The 27,556-nt window shown below is 36.2% G+C and overlaps 1 protein-coding gene across 1 annotated transcript in view; it reads left to right on the top strand.

Annotated features, from left to right (window-relative positions):
• The window catches only part of HTR2C (5-hydroxytryptamine receptor 2C), a 173,448-nt gene that overhangs the window by 122,279 nt on the left and 23,613 nt on the right, over positions 1-27,556 (top strand). The window lies entirely within an intron of this gene.

The raw sequence follows: 27,556 nt of genomic DNA, 5'->3' as shown, positions 1-27,556 counted from the left end.
TTATCTGATATTTAGGTTAACAATAATAGAAGAAATGTAATGTATATGAGTACTTAAATGAAAATTTTCTATTTATTCTGCTAACTTATTTTGTGTGTTAATATGCCAATGAATTCTGCAACACGGACACAAAACCTTTGAGATGGTTAAAAGGATTTGAAGATGACAAAGACATGTGGCAAAATCTAAATTTTAAAAAATATATGTAACATTTAAATGTTATAACATATCAATCTATCCCAGAATATTAACCTTAACATTTTATTCAATTTTCATATCTTCTTCATGGAAATATTAGCAGTGGAACGGGAATCTTCATGAAGTAAACATGCCAAATTTATGCTGCTAATAACCTAAATTGTACTATTTTCTCTCTATTTTCAATAATCTTTTTGGGTTTTGCCTATACAAAAAAAAAAAAACAAACAAACAAAAAAAACAATCTCTTGATTTGTTTAAATATTTGGGGGAGGTTGAAGATAAATGATCATCTTATTGCTTGTATTTGAGATATTCATAAATGCCTTAGCAATGCTAGTATTCAAGACACAAAATTTAACCAATTGGAATACAAGAGCTTTTACAATTCTCTAATTTTTATATTCTGTCTTGCAGTTGGAAGTTATAATAAGTGTCTCATTAAATAATTCTTTTTCAAGTTATGCTTCTGTAAAAGATTCTGATAAAGTTTACAATCTTCTATGATATTATCTAAAGATTTTGACTCTGGGTTTATCCATAATATAAATTCATTTAACTTTTAAGATTATTCTATTGTAGGTGAATACATACATGCATACTTTTGGACAAAAAAAAATCAATGAAACTTATACCACAAAAAAGTGAATGTATATACCCAGTTTGACTTACATATTCAAGGGTTTTCAGATTTTACTGCCTCTACCCTGAAGAACTCATCTAAAAAGGTACCATTTCTTATGGTGCTTACAAAGGAAATGCACAGCTGAATTAAATTAGAATATTTGGGGCATCAGCTTCTAATAATGAGTCTTGTGCTGAAAACAACTAAAATATGAGGAAAAAAATACTTAAGCATCATGAAGCTAATAAGATAGTGAGGGATCCAGAAAAAAAAAAAAAAAAAAAAAACAAACAGAAATCCGGGAAAAAATGATCTTGACTTTTGGGTCATTTTGCCATTTGATGCATTTGCAAACCTGAATCTGTGACTGACAAGTTCAGAAACGCATTTCACAAACTCATGAACAGAGGAAAACCATAGTAAGAATATAGAACCTGGCAAGGGTCAACCAACTTTAACTTATTTTCTGGATCCCAAAGTTCTGTACACTAGAAATAAGGATGGGCCAGGATTATATTCAGGTCTTATTCAGGTCACCTATACAACCAAGAAAAATCTTAGTCAGGAAATTGGATTAAGGTGATTTTATATTCTTCATGTTTCCTCCTCATCTGACACCGGTTCAGAAGCGCTCGTCTCCATCAAGTCATCTGTTAAATCTCCTGGTGTGTTCTCTCTTTACTCTTAAATTTCTTCAAGATCTGTATCTTAAAACCCTGTACTCCCTATCATGTTTTTTGCCATATCCACAATCTCTTTCATGATTTCCTTCTTTGGCTCCCTCCTAAATCCTGTGAAGTCATGCACAGCATCTGGACACAGTTTTCTCCACCAGAAATTTATTATTTCAGGCTTGATGACTTTCATGCCTTTTTATGTAACAATGATAGCATCTTCAATGATGTAATCCTTCCAGACTTTCATGATGTTCTATGGAGATTCTCTCCCATAGTGTTGATGATCCTTTCTATAGAGAACCATGTATAATGAGCCTTAATGATCCTTATGACCCCCTGATCTAGTGGCTGAATCACAAATGTGTTTGTGGGAAAGTACACCACTTCGATGCCTTTGGCGTTGAACTCATAGGATTCTGAGTGTTCAGGGACATTGTCCAAATCAAAAGAACTTTAAAAGGCAGTCTCTTTCTGGTAAGGTACTTCCTGACTTCAGGGACCAAACATCAATGGAACCGGTCCAAAAGAAAAGAGTTCTTGTTGTCCAGTTCTTTATGTTCTCTAACCAAAAGACTGGCAGCTGGTGTTTACCTTTCCCTTCATGACTTGGGAATTAGCAGCCTTATAGATAAGGGCAGTCCTCATCATAAACGCGACTGCATTTACACAAAGCAGTCAAATTTGCCTGTCCCTTCCTGCCTCAAATCCTGGTGCTCGCTTCTCTTCCTTACTAATAAATGTTCTTTGTGACTTTATTTTTCCAGAATAGGGCACTTTTATCTGCATTAAAAACTTGTTCAGGCAAATATCCTTTCTCCTCAATGGTTTTCTTGGTGATATCTGGGAACCTGTCTGCTGCCTTGGTTGACAGAAGCTGCTTCACCTGTTATCTTAACATTTTCAAAGCTAAACCTCTTTCTAAAATTATCAAGCCAGCTTTTTGCTGGCATTAAATTCTCCAGTTTTTGATCTTTCACCTGCCTTTTGATTTAATTTTTCATTTCATGTGTGTCTCATAGTGTTATTCCAAGTTTATGGTATTGCATGAAACATGATGAAAAAACACGTGACAACTGCAACATATCACTTTTTACTGTGATACAGTTTTAATAAGGAGGCAGACTGCACAGGCAGCAGTGATTAGAGTCATATGGCATTTTAAGTAGATACTTGAAACACTTGGGCTCACTACAATAGTGAAAAGAGGCAACACAAAATTATTATAGTAGTACAGTATGAACTACAATTAATTTTATGCAGTTATAATTTAATACTGCATTTTAAGTTTGTTTACATTTCTCTTGACACTGAATGGTGCCATGTACATCCATGTTTCTGTGCATAGGCTTTGATACATTTTAAATTTTCATAGTAGGTTTGTGTATATTTCATGATAGTAAATAATAAAATAGACTACTATCTACATATATTTTATGCATTTTTGATATTTCTTCTTTAAAAAAATATGTTTAGGCTATGAAGCTCATCTGCAAGTTCTTTCAAGTTATTGCAAATCTTCAAAAAATTTTCCAATGTACTTACTGAAAAAAATCCATATATAAGTGGACCTATGCAGTGCAAACTCGTGTTGTGCAAAGGTCAACTACATATCTATAATTAAACGCATTGTAAATGGGACTAAATCTTCGAAGATTGTCAGGAAGGATTTTAAAAATAATTACACTATGTGTTTATACGAGGCATCTATAGATCAATAAGGAAAGTAAGTGATAAAATAGTACTCCACACAAACACTGAGCAACAGGAAAATTATGTAGTTATGTTAATAATCTGTCAGAATAGACTTTGAGCAAAAATAATTATTTGTAAAAAGGTGACTTCATAATGATGAAATGTTTACTTCATCTGGAAGACATAGTATAATGAATTGTATGTATATAATAATATGGCCTCAATGTCAAAAAATAAAAATAGATGAAACTATAAGAACAGATAGAAAAATATGACTTAATAGAAGACATCTAAATTTTCATCACTACTTTTGCATCTAATGTGATGCAATGAGCTGCTTTGATTGAATTATGCAAAGAAGATGCATAACCTCATCACAAAAGTATCTGAATAATATTTTTAGATAATAGCAAATGTTCTTCTTTGATACTGCATGAAAACTCAGCAAATGGTAGTTTCTTAAGTTCAGTTGGAATGTGAAATCAGAAATCATATCACTGAATTTTTCATATGTCCTTGCATTAAAATCCACTAGTCTGTCTTGCATTCTGAATAGATATTTTGCCCAAGATTCATTTTGTAACATTAAGCATGGTTCATTTGGAAAATATTGATTCTCATAGTTGTGAAGATTTCTCCTATTGTTAGTACAATAGCAAAAAATCACATGCATTGATAAACCCTATCCATCTTAGCAGGAAAATCCCTACATATTGGGAGGGTATCAAACTCGGATAAATACAAGTTTTTTAAACTTCTGATATTCACTTAAAAGCTCAAATTTTACTGTTAGCAGCAAATATCTGCCTTTTCCTTGACATGACAGGTTCAGTTCACCCATTTTCAAGAAAAGAGCTGCCAAATATACAAGCGTGAGTAACACAAGGGTGTCTGACAGTTATTCTTTCAAGTAATAATGTTATTTATGAAAAAGGGGCTGGTTCATCTTCAACTCCAACAATTGCATAAGTGCTTTTCCTCAAAGCGACTGTCTTGCGTCAGAATGTAGCTGAGGTGCTCTATGTATGCTTTCATATCATCACATGCATTAAAAAAAGGGTTAAAATATAATAGGTTATTTTTCACTGCTTGATTAAAGGCATTCTTTAGTAAAACTGGCAATTTTTTTCCCCGGGAACCGGTGGGGAACAAGCCAATGACTACTTGTTCTATTTGGCGTCATTAGCCTGATTCATGCTAAGGTACCCGCAGTTTTGCAACATTAGTAAAAATGTAAACACAGTAAAAACAGAAAATAACACATTAATATTATGAAAGTAGTTTTGACTTCATGAAACCATTGAAACCGTTGTAGAGACACTTATATATCCATGGACAATACAAGGTATCTATGAACTTTATCTTTAAAAAATTTAAATATCATATATACCATTAAGTGCACAAAAATTAAGTTCATAGCTGGATGAGTTTTTAACAGTTGCATGCACCACTTTAATGAACACACAGGAAAAGAGAGAGTGCATTCCAAATACCCAGGGGACTATCCATTACTGACTTTCTGTCAGTAGTCCCCTGTGGGCAGCCGTTATTCTGACTTCTATAACCACAGATTAGTCTTGCCTGTTTTGGAACCATCATACACAGGAAAGCACATAGTATGTACTCTTTTGAGTATGACTTCTTTCAATCAATACCATTTCTGTATGATCCATCTATGTGATTGCATTTATTTGCAGTTGTTTCTTTTTTATTATCCATAGTGTCCCATTGTATAAATATTTTATTTTATTTTATTTATTTTCTTAAATATGTTTTATTGATGATGCTGTTACAGTTGTCCCAATTTCCCTTCCCTCTGCTCCCCTCCACCTGGTGGCTCTCCTCCCTCCAGTTGTCCCCCCCTTTTAGTCCATGTCCATTTGTTGTGCATATAGTTCTTCTCAACCTCTTCCTGTCTATTCCATTCCCTCCTACTATGCTTCTTAATTCCTGTACCATCTCCCTCCCTTTATCCCCTTCCCCCTCCCTGCTGACATCCTCCCAATATGTTCCCCATACCTATAGTTCTTTTTCCACTCTCGTTGCCTATTTAGTTTGCCTTTGTTTCCATTCCCTAGCTTCTGTTGTTGGTTGCTGTGATGCAGTTTTCATTTTAATGTTCATAGTTTTGATCCTTCCTCTTCTAAACCAGTCCCTTTAACATCTCATATAATAGTGGTTTGGATCTAATGAACTCTTTCAGTTTTATTTTTTCCTGGAAGCACTTTCTCTGCCTTTCTATTCTGAATGAGAGTTTCACTGGATAGAGTATTCATGGCTGTAGGTTTTTCATTTTCATTAATCTGAATATTTCTAGCCAGTCCCTTCTTTTTTTTTAAATGTGTTTTATTGATTATAATATTACATTTGTCCCAATTTCCTTTCCCTCTGCTCCCCTCCACCCGGTGGCCCCCCTCCCTCCAGTTGTCCCCCCCTTTTAGATCATGTCCATTAGTTGTGCATATAGTTCTTCTCAACCTCTGTCTATTCCATTCCTTCCTACCATGATCCTTAATTCCTATATCATCTCCCTCCCTCTCCCCATTCCCCCTCCCTGTTGACCTCCCCCCAATATGTTCCCCGTACCTATAGTTCTTTTTCCACTCTCATTGCCTGTTTAGTTTGCCTTTGTTTCAATTACCTAGCTTCTGTTGTTTCTTGTGATGCAGTTTTCATTTTAGATTTCATAGTCTTGATCCTCCTTTTTCTAAACCAGTCCCTTTAACATCTCATATAACAGTGGTTTGGATCTAATGAACTCTTTCAGTTTTATTTTGTCCTGGAAACACTTTCTCTGCCCTTCTATTCTGAATGATAGTTTCACTGGATAGAGTATTCGTCGTTGTAGGTTTTGGATTTTCATTACTTTGAATATTTCTTGCCAGTCCCTTCTTGCCTGCAGGGTCTCCCTTGAGAAGTCAGCTGATAGTCTAATTGGGACCCCTTTGTACATGATTCTTTTCTTTTTTCTTGCTGCTATTAGGATTCTCTCTTTATCTTTAATTTTTGACATTTTGATTATAATGTGTCGTGGAGTGCTTCTCCCTGGGTCCAGTTTTCTTGGAATTCTCTGTGCTTCCTGGACCTGTAAGTCTATTTCTTTCCCCAAGTCTGGGAAGTTCTCCTTTATTATATTTTCACTCAATTTTTCAAGTTCTAGTTCATCTTCCTCGCTCTCTGGCAAACCAATGATTCTTATGTTGGGCCTTTTATAGCTGTCCCAGAGGTTTCTGATCCTCTCATCGTTGCTTCCCATTTCCTCTCGCTGCGTTGTTTGACTGCTTGTTCCTTCTCCATATTCCGGTTTGTTGAAATGAACTCTGGATTTTTTTTCCTCACCATCTGTCTCGTATGTGGTTTTGTTCCTTTCGTTATGAGTGTTTTTCGCTTCTTTCTCATCTTTTTCCGGAACTTTTGTTAATTCTGTAAGCCACCTGATAACAATGGCCCTGAACTGAGCCTCTGACAGGTTTCTTATTTGTTCATCTGTCAGATTCTTCATCTGTTGCCTGGTGAGCTGTGCCACCGGGATTTCTATAGTTGTCTGCCTCATTTTGACAGATGCTTTTTGTTTTCTTGGGCCAGCTATAGGGGGCAGTGCCTGTGTACTCGTCACGACCCAGCGACCGGCGCCGATCCGCAACCTTTCTCGCTGCACCGTGGTGCTTTGTCGTCACAACCCAGCGACTGGCGCCTGTCCGCAACCTATTTCGCAGCCCTGCGGCGCTTTCTTTGGGGGCGGGGGTCCAAGATGGATTCACACAGTTATTCCACTAGGAGACCGGGATCTGTCCTCCCGCCCCCCTGGGTCTCACTGTTCAAGGCGATGTGGTGGCTGCTTTCCCCAGCGTTGGGGTTGCGAGCTGCCGGGGTTCGACTGCAGCCGGGAATGTCCTCCCTGCCGCTGTCCCAGGTGCGACCGCAAACAGCTCTGCCCCCTTTCGCTCCCCTTACCTGCCCAAAGGGCGCTGCTGGTTTATAACTTCATACGTTGGGCCTCCGCATAGTTTTATTTTCTGGAATTTCTAGTTATCCTTTGTTTTGAAGTAGTTGTATTCCTCTCTAGTTGTAGAGGGAGACAGAGCGCGTCCGTCTAAGCCTCCATCTTGGCCGGAAGTCTGGTAGGAACTTAGCCAGTCCCTTCTTGCCTGCAGGGTCTCCCTTGAGAAGTCAGCTGATAGTCTAATTGGGACCCCTTTGTACATGATTCTTTTCTTCTCTCTTGTTGCTTTTAAGATTCTCTCTTTATCTTTAACTTTTGACAATTTGATTATAATGTGTCTTGTAGTGGTTCTCCATTGGTCCAGTTTTTCTAGAACTCTCTGTGCTTCCTGGACCTATAAGTCTATTTCCTTCCCCAAGTTCGGGAAGTACTGCTTCATTATTTTTTCACATAATTTTTCATTTCTAGTTCTTCTTCTTTGCCCTCTGGCAATCCTATAATCTGAATGTTCGATCTCTTATAGCTGTCCCAGAGGTTTCTGATCCTCTCCTCACTTTCTTTTCTTTTTGTTTCCTCTTTGTGCACTAGTTAACTGTTTGTTCCTTCTCTATGTTCTTGTTTGTTGATTTGATCTCTGGATTTTATTTCCTCACCACTTGTATGTGTTTTCGTTCTTTTCAGTATGAGTGGTTTTCTTTCCTTCCCTGTCCTGTTCCAAATCTTTTGTTAATTCTACAAGCCACCTTAGAACAATAGCTCTGAACTGAGCCTCTGGAAGGTTTCTTATTTCTTCATCTCTCAGGTTCTTCATCTGCTGCCTGGTGAGCTGCATCACCAGAATTTCAATCGTTGTCTCCTTCATTTTGACAGATTTGTGTTTTGCTTTGCCTCCAGGGCAGGTTGTGGGGGGTGGAGCCCCGTGTACTCGTCACTACCCGGCGACCAGCAGTGATCCGGAACTTTTTCGCGTGCTGCAGCACTTTGTGTGGGAGCAGGGGTCCAAGATGGATTCCTGCTGTTATTCTCCGCTGGGAGACCAGGACCCAACCTCCCCCCCTCTGGGCCTTACCGTCTGATGCAATGGGGGGCCGCCCTTTCCTTGTGTTGGGGTTGCGAGCTGCCGGGGCTCGACTGCAGCTGGGATTGCTCCCCCTGCCACTCTCCCTGCTGCTATGGCAAACAGCCCCACCCAATCTATCCATTCCAGTTCCAATTTCACCCCTCCTACCCCTCCAGGTGAGCACCGCTGGTTTATAACTTCATACATTGGGCTTCCATATAGTTTTATTTTCTGGAATTTCTGTTTATCTTTTGTTCTGAGGTAGTTGTATTCCTTTCTATTTGTAGAGGGAGACCGAGCATGTCCGTCTAAGTCTCCATCTTGGCCAGGGGTTGAGAACCCATGGTATAAATACTTTAAAAAATGAATCTAGGAGAAACAAGATGGCGGAGGAGTAAGTGGAAGCTACACTAACTTCCTCCCAGGACCAGTCTGGATTTACAACGTAATTTTGGAGTAATCATCTGGAATAACTAACCGAACACCAGCTGGAGAGAAGTCTTATAACCACGGAGAGACAGAAAAGGCCGCTACATCACAACGTGACCAGTAGGGAGTGCGGAGATGCAGAAGGGCTGGCTGGCGTCACACGGGTGGCAGCTGAAGGGACTGAGAAACAGCTCAGCAGCTGGGGATTCCCCCTGAGAAGGGCAGGGTCTAAACCCCCAGCTGAGCTTCCCAGCCTACAGCAACAGAGTGGAAAGTAAAATAGTATCCAGCTGAGAAAAGCGAAAAGCCACAGGGTTTCTTGCTAGCCAGAGAGAAACAGCTGGAGAAAAAGAGCTCTTAAGCGGATCACATATGAAAATATTCTGCCCCCACTTACCCTGGGCACAAGCAGAGGGAAGACAGAGAGGACTGGAAATGCTTGGGGAGAGTTTGGTGTGGTGGCTTTGAGGGGAGAGCTGGGGAAGCGGACGGCCGGGTCCCAGTGCTGACTCATCCCCACACTGCAGGCAGACCATTCCCGGCCAAGTGGCATCAGCCTGAGGGGAAACAAAGGCCCTGCCTACAGGAATTAAGCTGCCACACCCACGGTCCTTGAGCCTGGCAGCTAATCACAGATTGAATAGATTAACAACTAAAGGAGACAGACAAAGGCAGTAGATCCCTGGAAGTCTCCAACAGGCTGCCTAGGCCCAGACTGGTACAGGATATGACACCACCAGGGGCAGACCCAGGAAGTGCAAATCATTCTAAGAAGCACCAACAAACAATAGGAGTCACAAAAATGGGGTGACAGAGAAACAACCCCCCATCGAAAGGAAAGGTAGAGTCCCCAGAAAGAGTGCTAAATGAAATAGAGGGGAGAAGACTATCAGATATGGAATTGAAAGCATGGATTATGGAGAAGCTCAATGAGCTCAGCGGAAACTACAAAGAACTCCAGAAAAACTACAGTGAACTCCAGAAGAACTATAAGGAACTTACTGAGAATTATACCAGCACCAAAAGGACATGGAAGCTATCAATAAGAGCCAGGAGGAAATGAAGAATACGATCTCTGAATTGAAGAACACAGTAGAAGGAATTAAAAACAGGCTAGAGGAAGCAGAAGATCGGATCAGCGAGCTGGAGGACAATGTAGACAAAAACTCACAGATAGTGCAACGAAACGAAAAAAGACTGAACGAGACTGAAGAGGCTCTAAGACAGATGCAGGACAACATGAAATGTAATAATATCCGTATCATAGGAATTCCAGAAGGAGAAGAAGAAGAGCAAGGAATAGAAAACCTCTTTGAAAAACTAATGACAGAAAACTTCCCTAACATGAAGAGAGAAAGAATCATGCAAGTCCAGGAAGCACAGAGGGTCCCAATGAAGATGAACCCCAACAGGCCAACTTCAAGACACATCATAATTAAAATGCCAACATTCAAAGACAAAGAGAGAATCCTAAAAGCAGCAAGAGAGAAACAACTAATAACATACAAGGGAGTTCCAATAAGTCTATCATCAGATTTCTCAGCAGAAACACTACAAGCCAGAAGAGAATGGCAAAATATATTCAAAGTAATGAAAAACAAAGGCCTACAACCAAGAATACTCTACCCAGCAAGGCTCTCATTCAAAATGGAAGGTGAAATAAGGAGTTTCCAAGACAAAAGAAGGCTAAAGGAATACATCTCCACCAAACCAGTATTGCAAGAGATGCTAAAGGGTCTGCTTTAAGAAGATGAAGAAACAGAGAGAGACAGAGAGGAACACGAGTACAAAGGGGGGGAAATGACAATGAATAAGTACTGAAAGAAAGAAGGAACTTCTACCATTTGCAACAACATGATTGGAACTAGAGAGAATTATGCTTAGCGAAATAAGCCAGGCAACAAAAGAAAATTACCTTATGCTATCACCTGTTACAGGAAACTAATGAACAACACAAACAAATGAGCAAAATGGAACCAGAGGTATGTAAACAAGGAATAAACTAACAGTAACAAAAGGGGATATGGGAGGGAGAGAGGTGGTAAGAAGGGGAAGGGTCTAGTCAAAGAACATGTATAAATGACCCATGGACATGGACAACTGGGAGGAGACTGAATGTGGAAGAAGTGGGGACAGGGTGCAGGGAAGCAAGAGGGAGAAAAAAGTGAGACAACTGTAATGGAAAAACAAACAAACAGAAAAATTTTTAGTGAGGGGAAAAAATAAAAATATATAAAGAATAGAAATGCAAGTTCAGTGAATATTAGAAGGACAAGGATTTTCCTTCACACTGTATATATTTTCTCCCTATCTGATCCCTCAAGAATCTGGCATTCTAAAGAAGTAAGTAATGACCTAAGTTTCTTTGCATAAAACTAATAAGACCAGTTGTTAATAGAGGTTTTTTGTTTTTTTTTTTTAACTAAGACGTTGAATGGAATGTCATGCCTAAAGGAGACATGCTTGGGCTTTGGTTGTTATCAAAAAGCCCTGAGCAACTGGGACTGACTTTCAAAGGTAATAAAAGTCCACGAGATAAAAGGCCTGGTACCTTGGATGGATGAGAAGTCCATAGCAATCTTTCCAGGGAAGGAATGAAGGTTGTTTTCCTGAAAGATGGCTAGAAGGGACCTTAAAGCACAATGGAAAACCAGGAGGACCTGGAAAAGACAGATGTTTACAGGCAAGGCTGAATGCCAGGTATGTGGATCTGCTTCTGTGCCCTGAAGGGCAGACTGAAGGTCACCCTAAATGTTCCTTGCGTAAGTTCCAGCAAAGCAGAACTAAAGATCATAAGTGATCATTTGCTGCTCTTGTTGTGTTTATGCAAATGAACAGGATAAATTAAAAATGAACTTAATGCAGTCCCTTTAATGACAAGGAAGGTAATCTTAGGGAGAAAAATCACGATTCAAGGAAGATCACAATTCCCAGTGGTAGAATATAAAGTAGTGCAGCTAACCGTCTTTAAAGTTTCTTTTCATTTAAAATTTGTTTTCATTTGAAAGTTAAACTATGTCTGTGGCATTATCAAAGATGTTTAATTTACAGGCAAGAAGAATGTCAAATGCCTTGCAACTGGATGTCTTTCCGATAAGATAGTCCTACAGATTTAGAGACTTGTATGTGGGTTATGTTACATAAATTAACATGTGTTTTCTGTTTTCAAAGGGCATAAGCCTACGATCTCATTACCTGAGTGATTGTATGTATAGGCCTCACTTAATCCTGTCTGCACTGCTGCCTCCTGAGACTCAATGGTTTGGCTGAACTAAGTGGCTGGGTTGGTGAAGAACGGGGTGGTCTGTGGGCTTCACTTTAAAACTGGTTTCTCTTTTCTATCCTAATGGCTTGGACAGAAAGAGCCCAGAGGCCTGAGAGGGAGGAAACCTAAAATACTTCCCTCAGTCCAAACTAAGTATAATGGGCAAAAGGGTTTTGGACAGGTGAGATGTACCTGGCATACCTTCCTCCAAAGAAGCCCTTCTTTTCCCTAATGTGGGACATTGAAAAATTAATACCTGTCTTTTGTCATCTAGTGGTTACTGATTGAATGATGTCCTTTAACCCTGTTGCCCCCAGAATACAACAAGGATGCCAGCCTGTTAAACCAAGCATGCCGTTGTCCAGAGACAGCCAACCAACCTGGAGTCTGCGCGATCCTTCCCCTTGTGGGAAGGCCACCCTCCCCTCCACACCCCCACTCTTATTAGGGATTTCTTGACCCAAGGGTAGGTAGGACGACGACCATGTCCAGCTTGAAGCAGCTAGAGGAGCTCGAGACTTTCGTCCATTGTCCTTTATAAGACTGTAAAGGGTCTTAATTCTGAGAGGGAGGGATTGTTATTTTTTATTGTTAAAATATTTAACTAATTAATTAATTATTTTTTAAAAAGAAGAAGAAGAATATATGAAAGGGTGAGGCAAGTGAGCTTGTATGTACGACCCATGGGCATGGACTTGGGGAGGGGATTGTTGGGGAAGGGGGGTGCTGGGCAGAGGGGAGCAAAGGGGAAAAAATTGGAACTATTGTAACAATATAATCAATAAAATATACTTTAAAAAAATGAATCTACATTCTTAATGTTGATGAGCATATGCTTTGGTTTCAGTATTTGGCTATGATAAATAAGGTTACAAAGAACCTGAGTGTTCCTGATTTTGGTGGATATAAACATTTATTTCTGTTGTAGTTATACCCAAAAAAGAAATCTGAGAATCATTTTTTACTTTAGTATATACTGTTGAAAATTTTTCCAAACTGTTTTATCCATCCACAAAACCATCAACAATATGAGATGAAAGAAATATAATGTTAGAAATGTAAGGAAAAAAATAACATGTTTGCCAAAAAGTGGTACTGTCAGCCTTAATTAGGGAATAACATATGTTTTCTATTAGGGCCAAGCAGTAAATAATTTTGCCCACATATGATCTCTGTTGAATATATTGTTACTAAGCTCTTAGGCCATACAAAAATGAGCTGCAGTCTAGATTTGGTCCATGAGCCACAGTTTGCCAAACGTTGGTTTTAATAATTAAATGTGTTCTACTAAGTGTAGTGATGGTTTCATTTAAGTATTTATTCTTATATCTCTATTGAGTCATAATGTTGAACACTTTTAAAAATGTTTTTATGCATGTGGAAGTCCTCTTTTATATATTTTGTGATATATCTTTTCAAACCACTTGCCTGCTTTCTTTTTTTATATACTTTTAATTTTCTAAAACTTTTATTTTTACTTGTCTATTGTCATTTTAGCAGTCTTTTATCGATGTCAAGAGTTTTTTGTGTTCTACATGAGTCTTTTTCCAAATATATATATATATTTGAAATATTTTCTCCCAAAATATGTTTAGCTTTTCACTCTATCAATATTCACTTTGTTGATATTTAATAGTCAACAATTTTGTGTCCAGTTTAAGAAACATTTTTCTATTCAAAGTTCCAGAGGAAATTGATGAAAGGAGACTTGACTTGGGGTGGTGATCATAGAATACAATATACAGGTGATGTATTATACAATTGTACACCTGAAACCTATATAATTTTATTAACCAATGTCATCCCAATAAATTCAATTAAAAAGATTCCCGACAGAACTTGGAAACAAGAAAGAAAAAAAACAAACACCTAAGTTCAAGAGGATAAACCCATCTGTTTTGGGTTTGGAGTTTTGTTTGTTTTTTTCTTTTTTCACCTAATAATTTGACAATCTTAACTTTCATATTTAGGTCTAATAACCATCTCAACTTCATTTTTATATCTAATATCAGCTAGGGAGTGGGTTTTTTCATACATGAATATCTATTTGATTCTGCAGCATTCATTGAAAAGTATATTCTTGCCCACTAAATTAAAATGGAATCATTTTCATAAATCAGATGACCTTAAGTATGTTTTTTCTATTGGTCTGCTTTGTTATATTGGTCGAATGTTGTTTTGGTACTAATATTATAATGTTCTAATTACTGTGCCTTCATACTAAGTCTTGATATCTAGCAAAATAATTCCTTCAATTATTTTTCTCATCAAAATTCTCAAAGACTATTATAGACTTTTTCATTTTCATATAAATTGTAAACTACCTTATCAATCTCCAAAATAAAGCACGCTGTTTTTAAAAAATCAGGATTATATTAAATCTATGAAACAGTGAAAGAATTGATGTTTTAACAGTATTCTGTCTTTCAATCTACGTACATATGTATATGTACAAGTAAATATTTCTCTATTTACTTAGGATTTCTTTAATTGCTTTGTTATATATTGTAGTTTTCAGTTTAAAGATCTTGCACATCTTTGTTAGATTTATCTCGAGGTGTTTAATTTCCCAGAATGTTATTGTAAATATTGCTTGTATTATAAATTTTTATTTCTAAAGATTTGATGCTAGAATATAGAAGTACTTTTGATTTTTGTGCATTTCTTCTGTACCAAGATATGTGGCTAAATTCATTTGGCATTTTTAATATTTGTCAGCAATTCATTGAAATTTTCCACATTGAAAGAACTTGCAAAACAATGTTTAACAGAAGTGGAGATAATTAACATCTTTTTTTTCCTGAGTAGAATAATGGAAAGTATTTAATATTTCAACATTAACAATGATGTTTGTTGAAACAATCAGAAGTTCCAGAAAATCAAACTGCACAGAAGTCCAGCAAACAAAGATATAAAGAAGAAATACTCATCCAGACAGGAGCGACAGCTCTACCTGGGACGCGAAGGCAAACAAACATAGGAGCCTGTCAGAATGAGGAGACAGAGAAGTATGGCCCAAAAGGGGAAACAAATCAAGGTTCCAGTAGAAGAACTAAGTGACTAGGAGATAGCCAATTTAACAGATGAGGAGATAGACAACCTAACAGACGCAAAATTCAAATTACTGGTGATAAAGATGCTCACAGGCTTGACAGATAGGCTTGAGTATGGCAAATACATAAGAGAAGAAGTGAAAGCTATGCTAAGTGAAATGAAGGAAAATCCACATAAAACCAATGGTGAAGGGAAGGAAACTGGGGTTCAAATAAATGATTTGGAACATAAGGAAGAAAAAAACTGTCAACCAGTGCAGAATGAGGAAGCAAGAATTGAAAAAAATGAGGAAAACTTCCCAAATTTTGCAAAGCAGTTGGACATACAGTTCCGGGAAGCACGGAGGGTCCCGGGCGAGCTAGATCCAGAGGGGACCACACCAAGACACATAATGACTGAGATGCCAAAGGTGAAAGATAAAGACAGAGTCCTGGGGGCAACAAGAGAGAGGTAGAGTTGCCTACAGAGGGGTACCTATAGGACTATCAGCTGATTTCTCGGAGGACACTTTTTAGGCAGGAAGGGACTGGCAAGAAGTATTCAATGTGATGCTATTATAAATGGAATTGTTTTCTTTATTTCTTTTTCAAGTAGTTTATTGTTATTGTATAGAAACACAACTGATTCTGTATATTGGTTTTATATACAAACAACTTATTTAATTAGTTTATTAGTTCTAATAGGTTTTTGGCAGAGTCTTTAGAATTTTCTGTATATACAAACATGTCATGTCTAAACAGAGACAATTTTGTCTTTTCCTTTTCAATATGGAATCTTTTTTTCTTGTCTAATTACTCTGGCTAGGACTTTGAGGACTATGTTGAATAAGAGTAATGAGTTTGGACACCCTTGTCTTATTCTTGACCTTAGAGGAAAAGCTTTCAACCTTTCACCATTGAGTATAATACTGCATGAGGGCTTGTTACATATAGCCCTTATTATGTTGTGATACATTTCTTCTATACCCAACTTGAAAGTTTTTATCATAAAAGAATGTTATATTTTCAATGATTTTTGCATCTGTTGAAACAATCGCATGATTTTTATCCTTCATAAAACCACAGTTTTTGAATCCATTCATCCACTGATGGGCACTTAGGCTATTTCTAGCACTCGGCTACTATAAATAGTGCTACTATGAACATAGAGGTGCATAAGTTCTTTTGAATTGGTGTTTTGGGATTCTTAGCGTATATTCCCAGCAGTGGAATTGATGGATCAAAAGGCAGTTCCATTTTTAGTTTTTTGAGGAAATTCCATACTGTTTTCCACGGTGGCTGCACCAGTATACATTCCCACAACAGTGCACTAGGGTTTTCTTTTCTCCACATCCTTGCCAGCACTTCTTGTTTGTTGATTTATTAATAATAGCCATTCTGATAGGTGTGAAGTGATATCTCATTGTGGTTTTAATTTACATCTCTCTGATGGCTACTGATGTTGAGCATTTTTTCTTATGTCTATAGGCCATTTGTATGTCCTCCTTAGAGAAGTGTCTGTTCACACCTTTGTCCATTCTTAATGGGATTATTTGTATTCTTGGTTTTGAGTCACTTGAGTTCTTTATATATTTTGGAGATTAAACCCTTGTCCAATGTTTCATTGACAAATATGATCTCAATCTCCCATACAGTCAGTTCCCTTTTCATTTTTTTTTCATTCTTTTTTTTTTTATTTTGGTTCCCTTTTCATTTTGATGCTGGTTTTTTAGCTGTGCAGAAGCTTTTTAATTTGATGTAATACCATGTGTTTATTCTTTTCCTTTATATCTTTTGCCCTAGGAGATATATTGGCAAAAATATTGCTATGTAAGTTGTCTGACATTTTATTCCCTATGTTCTCCACTAGGACTTTTATAGTATCACAGCTTATATTTAAGTCGTTTATCAATTTTGAGTTTATTCTGGTGTGTGTTGTGAGTTGTGGTCTAGTTTCATTTTTGGCATGTACCAGTCCAGCTGTCCCAATACCATTTATTGAAGAGGCTACTTTTACTCCACTTTATGCTCGTACCCCTTTTGTCAAATATTAATTGACCATAGAGACATGGGTTTATTTCTGGGCTCTCTATTTTGTCCCATTGATCTATGTGTCTATCTGTTCTTATACCAGTACCAGACTGTTTTGATTACAGTGGCCTTATAATATAGTTTGATATCAGGTATTGCGATCCCTCCAACTTTGTTCTTCTTTCTTATGATTGCTGTGGCTATTTGGGGTCTTTTTTGGTTCCACATAAATTTTTGAAATATTTGCTCTAGATTTGTGAGATATGCCTTTGGTATTTTAATAAGAATTGTCTTGAATCCATAGATTGCTTTGGGTAGTATGGAAATTTTCATGATGTTAATTCTTCCAATCCATGAACACAGTATATACTTCCATTTATATGTATCTTCCTCATTTTCTTCCTTCAATGTTCTATAGATTTCCAAGCACAAGTCTTTTACCTCCGTGGTTAAATTTATTTCTAGGTGTTTTTTGTTGTTGTTGTTGTTGTTGTTGTTTTCTTTTGCTGCTATAGTAAATGGGATTTTTTCTTAGATTCTCTTTCTGACAGTTCATTGTTGGTGTACAAAAATGCCATTGATTTCTGAATATTGATTTTGTATCCCACTACTTTTCTGAATTCACTTATTAGGTCAAGTAGTTTTTTGGTGGCGCCTATAAGGTTTTCCACGTAGACTATTATGTCATCTGCAATAATGAGTTTTACTTCCTCCTTTCCATTTGAATGCCTTTTGTTTTGTTTTGTTTTGTTTTGTTTTTGTCTGATCACTGTGGCTAGAACCTCTGTTACTATGTAATAAGAGTGGTGAAAGTGGGCACCTTTGTCTTGTTCTTGATCTTAAGGTGAATACTTTTTGTTTTTTCCCATTGAGTATGATATTAGCAGTAGGTTTTTTGTATATGGCCTTTATTACATTGAGGTATGCTCCTCCTATTTCCTCTTCACTGAGATTTTTATCATAAATGGGTGCTAGGTTTTATCAAATGTTTTTTCTGCATGTGTTGATATGACCTTGTGTTTTTTCTTTCAGTTTGTTACGTGATATATCACATTTATTGATCTGCAAATATTGTACCATCCTTGCATCCCTGGAATAAATTCCACTTGATCATGGTGTATGATATTTTTAATATATAGTTGGATTCAGTTTGCTAGTATTTTGTTGAGAATTTTAGCATCTATGTTCATCAGCAATATTGGCCTGTAGTTTTGTGGGCATATAGTTGTTCATAGTAATTTCTTACAATATCTTTTATGTCTTTGGTGTCAGCTGTTACTTCTCTTTCATTTCTGATTTTATTTATTTGCATCCTCTCACTTTTTTTGTTGATGAGTGGTTAATGGTTTGTCAGTTTTGTTTATCTTTTCAGAGAACCAGCTCCTGAATTCATTGATCTTTTTAACTGTTTTTTTAGTCTCTAGGTCATTTAATTCAGCTCTGGTCTTGATTATTTCCTTCCTTCTGCTTGCTCTGAGCTTTGTTCATTGTTGTTCCTCTAATTCTTACAGGTGTAGGATTAGGTTGTTTATTTGAGATTTTTCTGTCTTCTTTAGGTAGGCCTGTATTGCTATGAACTTCCCTCTCAGGACTGCCTTCACTGTGTTTCATAGGTTTTGGGCTGTTGTGGTTCATTTTTACTTGTTTTTAGGTACTTTTTTTATCTCTTCCGTGATCTCGTTAACCCATTCATTATTTGATAGCATGTTATTCAGTCTCTATGTATTTAAATGCTTTTGAGTATTTTCTTGAGGTTGGTCTTCAGTTTCAAGCTATTGTGGTCCAAGAAGATGCTTGGTATGATTTCAATTTTCTTGAATTTTTGAGGCTTGTTTTGTCTCCTACCATGTGGTCTGTCTTTGAGAATGATCCATGTGCATTTGAGATGAATGTGTATTTTGCTTCTTTGGGGTGAAATGTTCTATAAACATTCATTAAGTCCATTTGATCTTGAGTGTCATTCAATTCTTCAATATTTTTATTGATTTTTTGCTTAGGAGATTTATCCATTGTTGACAATGGGATGTTAAAATCCCCTATAATGCCTGTACTTCTGTCTATTTCTTTCTAAAAATCCTCCAATATTTTCTTTATATATTTCAGTGTACCTATATTGAATGCATACATATTTACAAGAGTTATATCCACCTGTTGGACTACTCTCTTAAGCATTATGTAGTGACCTTCTTTGTCTCTTGTTATTGTGTTTGTTTTGAAGTCTATTTTGTCTGATGAATTGGGTTATCTTTTCTTTTTACTACAGAGCTTTATATATTTTAGATAAAAAACTATGAGTTATGTATGAGATGCAAATATTTTCACTCATTCTATTCGTTGTCCTTCCACTTTCTTAATGATATATATGAAGCACAAAAATTTAATTTTGATGAAGCCCAATTTTTTTTCTTTAATGGTTTATGATTTTGGTGCCATGAAAATTTACTCTTAAATTTTATTCTAAGACTTTTATAGTTTTAGCTCTTACTTTAGATGTTTTATCTTAAGTTAATATTTATAAGTGTTGTGAGGTGAGTCCACCTTCATTCTTTGTGAGTAGGTATGCAACTGTCCTAATACCATTTGTTGAAAAGACTATTTTTTTTCCATTGAATTGCATAGGCACCTTGTAAAAAAATTGACAAAAATAAGAGTTTGGTTTTCAACTCTCAATTCTATTTCAGTGATCTACAAGATTCTCATTATGTCAGTAACATGTAGTCTTACTATAGTTTGTAGAATGTTTTAAAATGTGGAAGTGTGAGTGTTCCAACTTTGTTCTTTTTCAATGTTGTTTTGGCTATTCTGAGTCTGTTGCAGCTCCATATGAATTTTATAAGCAGCTTGTCAATTTCTGAAAAGTAAAGCATCTAAGATTTTAAGTATTGCATTGATGTTATAGATTAATTTTAGAGTATTTTCATATTAATTTTTTTAAGTTCTTTAATAACAATATTAAATCCTTTACTCCATAAACATGAGATATCATTTCAATATTCTTTAATTTCTTTCAAAAAATTTTGCAATTTTCATCATGTGTCTTAAATTTCTTATGTTAAATTTATCTATAAAACACATACAGCTAACATTACACTTCATTATGATATCTTCTATAAGATCAAGGAGGTTTCCTTCTATTTTTTGTATGTTCACTGTTTTTAAATGAAAAAGGCATGGATTTTGTTCATTATTCTTTTAATATGCTGTGTTGCATTAATCGATTTTCATATGCTGACATAATCTTGCATTACTTAGATAAATCCAATCAGATCACAGCATATAATATTTTTATATATTGTTGGATTTTGTTGGGCAGTATATTATGTTGAGGATTTTTGTGCCTATATTAATAAATTCTTTAAGAACATTGGTCAGTTGTTTTCCTGTTGTAAGATAACTTTTTAAAGTTAGTTAACTTATTTTTAGAAAGAGAGGGGAAGTGAGGGAGAGAGAAAGAGAAACATCCATGCAATCGGTTGCCTCTCACACACTCACAACTGGGGACCTGGTCCGCAACCCAGGCATGTGCCCTGACCGGGAATTGAACTGGCAACCTTTCTCTTTGTGGGACAATGTCCAACCCAGTAAGCCACACCTGTCAAGGCTTGTATATCTTTGTCTATTGATGGTATCAGGGTAATAATGGCCTCATATATAGAGATGGGTGATGTTCTTTTCTTGCCTATTTTTTTGAAGAGTAAATGATCACAGTTAATTCTTCATTAGGCATTTGATAGAATTCACCAAGGATATCATTTAGGCCTGGACTGTACGTAGTGGAAAGTTTTATTTATTTTTCAATGACAAGTTGAAACTTTAACTTGTTATAGGTTTATTCAGATTTTCTTTTCTTATTGGGGAGCTAGTGTGGGAGCTGTCTTAATAACGTGTATTTCTAGAAAATTTTTTTTCATTTGTGCAGGTTTTCTAATAGGTTGGCATACTCATAGTATTCCCTTATAAACCATTTTATTTCTGTCATGTTTGCTCTTTTATTTATATTTTTGTAATTTGTATCTTCACTATTTATTCTGTAAGATTGGTTACTTGTTCACGTGTTTATCAATATTGGAGATCTTTCCTAAAAACAGGTTTTGTTCTTTTTCATTTCATCTTAGAGGGCTCCCTTTAGTACTTTTTGTGGGCATGTTTGTTAGCAAGAAATTCTCTCAGCTTTTCTTAACTGGCAACATTTAATTTCTCCTTAACTTCTAAATAATAATTTTGCTGGATATATATTGGTTGACAATAGTTCTATTTCAAGACTTTGAATATATCATTTGACTGCCTTGGTTCCTTGACTCCAAGTTTTCTGGTGAAAAATCAATAAAATGTTTTGAGGACCCCTCATATTTAATGAGTTACTTCTCTTTTGCTGCTTTCAATATTTTGTCTTTGGATTTTGACATTTTGATTATGATGTGTCTAGGTACAGATCTCTTTGAGTTTAGTATATTTAGAGTTCATTGAGCTTCTTGGATGTGTACATAAATGTTTTTCTTCAAATTTGAATATTATTTTGCCATAATTTCTTCAAATATTCTTTGTGTCACTGTTTTATTTCTCTTTTTGGGAAACCCATTTTGCAGTATGTTCATACACTAGATGGTGTACCACAGGTTTCTGAGGCTCTCTTCCTTTTCCTTCATTCTTTATTCATTCTGTTCTTCAGAATGTATCATCCCAATTGACCTATCTACGTGTTTGTTGATTTTTTTTCTTCTGCCAGTTCAAATCTCTTGGTGAGCTACTCAAGTTACTTGTTTTGTTTTGTTGCACATTTTATTTTTTTAAGTTTATTTTATTAATTATGCTGTTACAGTTGTCCCATTTTCTTTTCCCTTTGTTCCCATCCTCCCAGTAGCCCCCCTTCCCTCCAGCAACCCCACCCCCTTTATTTAGTTCATCTTCCATGGGTCATGCATATAAGTTCTTTGGCTTCACCCTTTCCTGTACTATTCTTAACATCCTCCTGTCTATTTTGTACCTACCAGTTATGCTTCTTAATCCCTGCACCATTTCCTCATTTCTTCCCCTACCCACTCCCAGCTGATAACCCTCCAAATGATCCACATACCTATGATTCTGTTCCTTTTTGTGTTTGCTTAGTTTGTTTTTGTTCTTATTTTTTAGATTCTGTTGTTCATAGTTGTGAGTTTGTTGTCGTTTTAATGTTCATAGTTTTGATCTTCTTTTTCTTAAATAAGTCCCATTTTATATTACATTTCACATAATAATGGCTTGATTATGATGAACGCCTTTAGCTTTACCTTGTCTGGGAAGCACTTTATCTGCCCTTCCATTCTATATAATAGCTTTGCTGGGTAGAGTAACCTTGGTTGTAGGTCCTTGACTCTCATCACTCTGAATATTCCCTGCCAGTACCTTCTTGCTAGCAAAGTTATTTTTGAAAAATCAGCTTATAGTCTTATAGTGACCTTTTGTAAGTAACTCTCTTCTTTTCTCTTGCTGCTTTTAAGATTCTCTGTATCTTAAACCTTTGGCATTTTAATTATGATGTGTCTTGGTGTGGTCCTCTTTGGGTCTAGCTTGTTTGGGACTCGCTGTGCTTCCTGGACCTGTATGTCTGTTTCCTTCACCAAGTTAGGGAAGTTTTCCTTCATTATTTTTCAAATAAATGTGTTTTTTTTTTTCTCTCTCTCTTCTCGTTCTGGCACCCCTATGAGTCAGATGCTGGCACATTTAAAATTGTCCCAGAGACTCCTAAGCCTCTCCTCATTTAAAAAAATTCTTGTTTCCTCATTCTGCACTGGTTGACTGTTTATTTCTTTCTTATATTCCAAATAATTGTTTTGAACCTCGGTTTCCTTCTCTTCACCATTGGTTTCATGTGGATTTTTCTTCGTTTCATGTAGCACAGCCTTCACTTCTTACCTTATGCATTTGCTATACTCAAACGTCTATCAAGTCTGTGAGTGTTGTTATCATCAGTGTTTTGAACTCTGCATCTGTTAGGTTGGCTCTTTCCTTATTGCTTAATTCTCCCACTAGATCCTTGATCTGCTTCCTCTTTTGGGCCATACTTCTCTGTCTTCTCAACTTGACAGCCTCCTGTGTTTGCCTCTGTGTCTTAGGTAGAGTTGTCGCACCTCTTACATTGTAAGGGGCAGGACCTTAGGTATTCATCAGTGTGGGGTGACCCATTTCACCATGTTGTGGCGCTGTATGTGAGGAAGCAGTCTGAGAGGAAACAATGCCACTTGCTCAGCACTCACTCCTTTTCCAGGCACTTCTTCCACTTCCCATATGGACTAGAACCTCTCTAGCTGTTGCCCTGGTTGTGGTTTCCAGAGTGGGTGGGTTTGTGGATGCTTTAGGACCATGGTGGCCTCTAAATAAGTGAACTCTGCTGAGAGACTGGCAGCTTCTTCCAACCTCCACTGGTTTATTATAGTCAAAAGCAATGAGGCTTTATTTTCCCCACACTGGAACCATGAGCTGCATGGCCTGATCTGGTCTGGTATGGTCTGGGGCTGGGAACACTCCCCAGGTGTCCCTCCTGGCTTTTATACTGTGTGAGACTGCTTTCTGCTGTCTGGCCACAGCCACTGCCTTCCTGCTGCCACTGCTGCTGCCACACCATGTCCTCTCCACCCTGGCTCCACCCCTCCTACCTATCTGGATGAATATTTCTTCTTTATACCTTTGTTTGTTGGACTGCCATGCAGTTTGATTTTCTGGTGGTTTTGGTTGCTTTTAGTTTTGAGGTAGTTGTATTCCTTCTTGTTATGGAGAAAAACACAGTGTGTCTACCTATGCCTCCATCTTGGCTGGAACTACCCTAAGTTAATTCTTTATTTCAGGTCCAGAATTTCTATTTAGTGCTATTTCTTAATTTTTAGGTCTTTATTGATATTATCTATTTTGTGAGACATCATACTCATACTTTAGTTCTTTTGACAAAAATTTCTTTATTTCTTTGAACATATTGAAAATACCTTAAGGTTTTTAGTAAGTTCATTGTGTGTGACTTTCTCAGAAACAGTTTCCATTGATTGCTTGTTATCCTTGTGTGGGCCATATTTTGTTTCTTTGTAAGGTCACAACTTTTCGCTGCAACCTGTACATTTTAAATAATATAATTTAACAACTTTGGAAATCAATTTTTAGTTTGATGTTGTTGCTGTTTGTAATTGTTGTGCTTTTTCTTTTGTCACTTTCCTAAACTAATTCTTTAAGGTATGCATTTTTTTTGCCTGGCCACTGATGTTTCTGCTAAGTTAGCTTAGTGGCCAGCTAATGATTTGGGAAGGATTTTCTTAAATGCCTGGATCACTGACAGTGATGCTGGCAGTTTACAGCTGTGCTGTAGCCTTCATTTCCTTCTTGCTCAAGGCCTCAAGGAAATCTTTTGATAAGCACTTGGGGCCTACTTAGATTTTTCCCTAGGTATATGCACAGTCCCAAGCATGTGCACAGCTTTACTCATAGATTTCTAGATTCCCAGAAATATTTTGTATCTTTGAAAATATCTCATGGTTTTTCCTTGTATAATTTTGGTTCAGCATTTTTTTTTTTACCTCACCTGTTATTACCACCTACGGCAACTGTAGTGTTAAACACTTGCCAATGATTGGATCTGATAAATGACCCCTAGGTAAAGGCTGCTTTTACTGAATGAACACTGAGTGGGGTCAAATAATGACAAACCCTGAAGTGGGATGTTCCAGGGAATGGCCAAAAAATTAAGAAATAATTTTGTATAATAGGGTTTTGTGAGATCTCCAAACCTGTTCTGGCCTCTAAAGGGGTTGCTAGCCTGTTAGCCTTCAGTGTTATTGCAGGACTGTTGTTTTCCATGGCTACGGCAGAGGTTTGGAGAGAGAAATGAGAACAAGGCACGTTTAAACACCACAAAACACGGTTGTTGTAGAAATAGAGCTTTTTCTTGAATAAATGCTCCTCATATTATTGCAAGACTTGTGGTGATTTCCAGAGTTCCAAAAAGCTGATTTTGAGTATTTCTTCCTAGTATTATTGTTTTCATAGAGAAGAGCATATTCTGACACCTGTATTCCACCACTGCCTGTGCTGTCACATCCAGTTATGTTATCATCCTTTACTTTAACCTCTTTTTTGTCTTTATAATTCACTGCATTTCTTGTAGATAAACTATAGTTGAGTCTTGTTTATTTATTCAATCTTACAGTACTTACCTCACATGTTTTTTTTCATATCCTGCCTTTTTTCAATATTCCATCACCTCTGAGTCTCTTTTATTAATTCATTCATCTTCTGATTAGCAGTTACTGCTTTAAGGTTCTTTGCATATCTAGTACTTTTTGTTGTATGACCAACATTGTAGATATGATGTTACAAAAGCCCTTGATTGTGTTGCCTTTCTCTCATAAGTGTTAAATTTTGTTCTAACTGAAAGTTAAATTATCAGCATAATACCTGGATACTGTATCAGACTTTAGGAAAACATGCTGTTTCACTTTACTCTTACTCCTTACTTCTATACTAGCTTTTGTTTATTGATTTGCATTAGATGGATGTTTGCATTCTTTTCAATTTGGGACTATTAGGAATACAACTGATATGAGTGTTCTTGCACAGTTTTTTTTTTTTTAAGTCATATGTTTTAATTTTGGGGAGGTAAATACTTAGGAGTGGAATTTCTGGGTCAAAACAAAGATGAATGTTTATCTATCTTTAAAAAAAAAAAGATTATCAATTTACTTTCCAAAGTGTGTTTATTTCTGGGCTCTCTATGCTATTCCATAAATCTGTGTGTCATTTTTTATGTCAGTACCAGATTGTATTTGATTACCATAGCTTTGTAATATAGCTTAAAAGCACAGATTGTGTTACCTCCAACTCTGTTCTTTCTCAAAATTGCCTCTATTTGGAATATTCTTGGGTTCTATAAAAATTTTAGAATTATTCTACTTGTGAAAAAAATGCTATCAGTATTTTGATAGGGATTGCATTGAATCTGTAAATTGCTTTGGATAGTATGGACTTTTTAATGAGGTTAATTCTTCTATATATGAGCACTGCATGTCCTTCCATTTGTTTGTGGCCTCTTTAATTTCTTTCATTTATTACAACATGAAATTTTTTTAATTTCATTTTTTGTCCCTGGATATGTTTTAGTGTCACCTAGTTAATAGTCTGTAAGCTCTTGAATAGAATTTATATAGATCTTAATTATGTTGAATTTGTTTGTAGAGCTATTCAGGTCTACTATGTCCTTATTACTTTTCTTTTGATTTATTCTGTTAACTTCTGAGAGTTCAATATTGAAAATTCCAACTATAAATCTTAATTTATCAATTTCTCTTCTCAATTCTGTTGAGTTTTTCCCTATGATTTCAAAGCTGTGTTATTAGGGGCACATATATTTTTAATTATTATGTTATCCTACCATATTAACCTGTTTATAGTTATTCAGTCTCCTTCTTTGCCTCTGTTAATCGTATTATTAAGTATATGTTCTCTGAAATTAAAATATCTACTATAATGTTTAATATTTCATTTAATATATATTTTAAAAATTTATCAACCTATATATGTTTGAAATTAAAATATATCTCATGTAAACACCAAAGAAAGTAGTCTCTCTTTCTAAAACATTTTATCCAATCTGATTATCTCTATCTTTTGATTAAAGTGTGAGTTGGTTTAGATTTAATGTGATTATTGATATTGTTGAATTTAGGTCTTCAGTTTTGATATTTTTTCTATTTATCTTATATCTTTATTATTGTCTGTTATTTCTCTCTTGTTTTTTTCTTTATCATGTTAAATTTATATACCATAAAATTCACCATTAAAAGTGTACAATTCATTGTTTTTTGGTGTATTTACAAGCTTGTAAAACCATCACCACTATTTAATTACAGAACATTTTCATGACACCAAAATAAATAAATAAAAAGTACCTATCAGAAACCATTCCTCATTCCCCCTTTCTCCCAGACCCTATAAACCGCTAATCTTCTTTAGGCTTCTATAGATTTACTTATTCTTGTGGACTCTCAATTATATTCTACTGATCTATATGTTTATTTTTTTGTTAGTACCACATGGTCTTGATTAACATTGCTTTATAGTATGTTTCAAAATCAGGAAATGTGAGTTCTCCTAACTTATTCTTCTATATAAAAATTATTGTAGCCCTGGCTGCTGTGGCTCAGTGGATTGAGCATTGGCCTGCAAACCAAGTGTCCCTGGTTCGATTCCCAGTCAGGGCACATGGCTAGGTTGCACGTCAGGGCCCCAGTTAGGGTTGCGAGTGAGAGGCAACCACACAGTGATGTTTCTCTCCCTCTTTCTCCTTTCCCCGCTCTCTAAAAATAAATAAATAAATAAATAGACAAACAAATAAATAAATAAATTTTAAAAAGAAAAAGAAAAAAATTATTTTGACTGTTCTGGATCCTTATATGAATTTTGGAATTGGCTTGTCCATTTCTACAGAAATGTCAGCTAGAATGCTGAAAGAAATCTTGTTAACTCTTTTGATCATTTTGGGAAGTACTGTCTGCCATCTTAACAATTTTAAATTTTCTGATCAATGAACATAAATTTTTTTCTATTCATTCAAATTTTTCTCTACTTTAAACAATGTTTTATAGTTT

Source organism: Furipterus horrens, unplaced genomic scaffold, assembly GCF_987537825.1.
Source record: "Furipterus horrens unplaced genomic scaffold, mFurHor1.1.pri manual_scaffold_17, whole genome shotgun sequence".
In the NCBI taxonomy this organism is placed as follows: Eukaryota; Metazoa; Chordata; class Mammalia; order Chiroptera; family Furipteridae; genus Furipterus; species Furipterus horrens.
The sequence above is the reverse complement of the archived record's forward strand: the minus strand, read 5'-3'. Positions and strand labels throughout refer to the sequence as shown.